Source organism: Poecilia formosa, unplaced genomic scaffold (assembly GCF_000485575.1).
Source record: "Poecilia formosa unplaced genomic scaffold, Poecilia_formosa-5.1.2 Scaffold836, whole genome shotgun sequence".
NCBI lineage: Eukaryota > Metazoa > Chordata > Actinopteri > Cyprinodontiformes > Poeciliidae > Poecilia > Poecilia formosa.
The window spans coordinates 41,848-45,314 of NW_006800775.1; the positions used below are offsets into that span (position 1 = coordinate 41,848).

The window sequence follows — 3,467 nt, forward strand, 5'->3', positions numbered from 1 at the left end:
AAGAGAGGAGCAGACACACTGAGAACTGGAACATGGGAGTCTTTCAGCTCCATCTAGAGAGCTTTCTGTCACAAAGACAAGATGGAGACTGACCACAGAGACATGAGCTGAGGATGAGGAGCAGCAGGGAGATCATCTTCATCCTGAGAGAGGAAGAGGAGGAGGAGAGGCAGCAGGACATCAGGAACAACATCAGTCAGTATGAGGAACAACTACTGATGCAGATTTAATATATTGATTTAATTATTCAGCAACATTTACAGATGATAAAGTGAAGGACAGTTTTCTGGTGGTTTTCTGAACATTTTCTCACCTTTAGTCTTTGACCTCATCTAGCATGAAAAAATCAAGATGAATAAACATCAGTGAAGTGGTGAAGAACTTCAGGAAAGATGTTTGATCAGCTGGTTCATGAACTTTCTGTGGCATCAGCCTGGTGGAAAGGTTGAGTTTAAACCTAAAGACAAAACAGAGAAAAGATTCATGTTTGAAAACAGATCATTACTGCCACCTCGTGGTGATAAAGAAACACTGCAGCACCGGCAAAACAAACTTTCAGATTATTGATCCTTCTTAGTAAAATCAGTCTGTTATAAAATTTAGAAACTCACTAAAATAATAGTTTAGTTTTTTTTGTTCTACTGTTAAATAATCAGATGACAGATAGATTCAGAAATGATTTATTTTTATTTATACACTGAACTAGTGAACAGAAAATCTGCACAAAATTATTGTTGGAAAAATGTTTGTTTTTGCCTTCTGCACATTTGTCACCATTTGTATGGAGAGAATATGGATTGCTTAGTCAAAACTGTTACAAAGGAAAAAAATATTTCCACCAATTGGCAGAGTAAAGTATTAACTCTTTGATCAACCACAGAGATAAAGAGAAAGCATGAAGGAAACTTGAGTTTCTTTGTCAAGGAATGTAGCCTGACAGGCCAGACCAGAACCAAGTGAAACTGAAAATATACTATTTTAACTTTCCACTTGTTCAGCTAGTGACTCCGCCTCCATGGTGTTTAAAACCATTCAACACCCAGAACTGTCCAGTGAACAACAGAAAGCACAAGTAGAAAGACCCACATACTCCACAGGTTTTATCCACAGCCACCAGGTGAGTCAGTTTCTTCTGTTGTATTGTTTTTCTGTTTTTATTCTGACTCTTTCTACTGTTTAAGATAAAGATGAACTCCGTTAAGACATTTAAAGGCTTGATAATGATTAGTGTTGTTGACACATTAGAACCTGTTAAAATAGTAAAAATCTGGATTTTGTTGTTTTACCAGAGATTTAAAATAATAAATTGACTTTCTGGTTTCTGAGAGACATCTGGAGAAGCTGAGAACCACAGACAATAATAGAAACAATTAGACAATAAAAGCAAAACTTACTTTGCACAAAACTAATTTAATGGAAATCTGATTTCACATTAAACAATAAAGGCCTTTATGCAGGAAGGTTCAACGCAATCTGTTTTTTCCAAGTAACATATTGGAAATAACATGAAGAGTCATCTTCATGTCTCTCATGAAGATGAAATGTAATCTCTTGAAAATCAGATATTTATTTTCTTAATTCAGCTCTAATTTATAATGAAACAGTTTCTATAATTGGAAGCTCTCTGCACTGTTGGTGAAGTAATGAAGAATAACAACTTAAAGCAGTGAAGCTTTAAAATGAACGTGGATGGAGTTAAATACCTGCCTCCATTTATTGGTCAAATAAATTATTTCCTGAATAACATTTTTATCAAACCTGAACTCAACAATCATGTTTCTAAATAATTATTTACCTCCATTCAAGACAGTGATGCTACTCCGTATAAATGATGCTAAATATATAAATATTTAATAATCTAGCAGAAATTTGATTATTTAACAGTAGAACTAAAAATATTCAGTAATGATTATTTATTTTTATCAGAAGGATAAAAATAAAACAATCTATTTTAGTGCATTTCCAGATTTCACTGGCCTGTTTTCATTTTATTCATTATAACATATATTATAAATTATTAATAAATTAATTTCTTTGTGTATTTATTTATTTTGAACTAACAAAAATGCAAATAAAATAAAAATGGAAACAAATTATGCCCAACTGACATTCAGTTTCACATTATCTATTTGAAAAGGAGCAGGCATAAGATGCAAGATATGACGTTTTCTTGATTTTCTGCTGCTGTTTATCACCACCAGGTGGCAGTAATAACATGAATCTTTTCTCTGTTTTGTCTTTCAGCATTAAACTCAAATTTTCTTCAGTGCTGATGAAATACAACAGAAACTTTTGATCAAACACCTGTCCTGATGTTCTTCACCACTTCACTGATGTTTATTCATCTAGATTTTTTTAAGCCAGATTTTTCTACTCAGTGTAACGGTGAGATGAAGTTCAGAGAAAACCACCAGAAAACTGTTCTTCATTTTATAATTAGTAAAAGTTGCTAAATAATTAAATAAATATATTAAAGCTGCTGCAGCAGTCTTGTGATAACTGATGCCTCTCCTCCTCCTCTTCCTCTCTCAGGATGAAGATGATCTCCCTGCTGCTCCTCATCCTCAGCTCATGTCTCTGTGGTCAGTCTCCATCTTGTCTTTGTGACAGAAAGCTCTCTAGATGGAGCTGAAAGACTCCCATGTTCCAGTTCTCAGTGTGTCTGCTCCTCTCTTTCCCTCTCTGTCTCCTCAGCAGCAACATTTGTAGTGAATGTGACCCAGAGCAGCTATGAGGCAGAGGAGAACCACAGCATCACTCTGGAGTGGACCTTCACCACCAGGACTAACTCCTCTCCTGCCTCCCTGTTCATCTACTGTAAACTAAGACAGAATCAGACGGATTTTGTCATCTATCATGTGTTTATGGGGGTGGAAGCTTCTTTATACCTGGACAAAAGATTTACAGGACGAGTCCAGAGTGACAAAGACGTCCTCAGAGAAGGACGAATCAGACTCAATGTGTCCAGACTGAGGACTGAAGACTCTGGTCTGTATCTGTGCCAAGTCAACACAGATTATGGATGGGGCTCTGCCAGCCTTCAACTGAGCATTAAAAGTAAGTTTAACTCAAAGTTTAATACTCTGTGTTTTAAAAGATTTATTTCTGTAAAACTCAAAGAGCTGCAGACGTCCAACAATCTATGAATTTAAACTACAGAGATGACCTTGTTTGTTCAAACTTTAGTTTGTCAAACCTAAAATGAGGACAAAACCAAAATTATGCCAAGAGTTTGACTCATTTAGAAATAAAGCAACTGGATAACAGAAACATTGTTTCGAAAAACAAAATTTAAATCACCACTTGGTGGTTTGTCTCCTTTTCTGTCCAGCTGCTTTGCTCTTAGTAAGGGGACATTTTGGTCAAAACCGTGACTCCTCTGTTAGCCAAGCAGAAGAATCATGGATGGGAGAAACATTTAGTTTGTCCTTATTTGTGGAGTCTGTTTAGTTTGAAAGAGCTTTTAA

At 35.6% G+C, this 3,467-nt stretch overlaps 1 protein-coding gene across 2 annotated transcripts in view; it reads right to left on the reverse strand.

The window, feature by feature from the left end:
* LOC103131789 (uncharacterized) overlaps nt 1–3,467 on the reverse strand; it is a 20,757-nt gene that overhangs the window by 7,891 nt on the left and 9,399 nt on the right. The gene's annotated exons all lie outside the window — the stretch shown is intronic.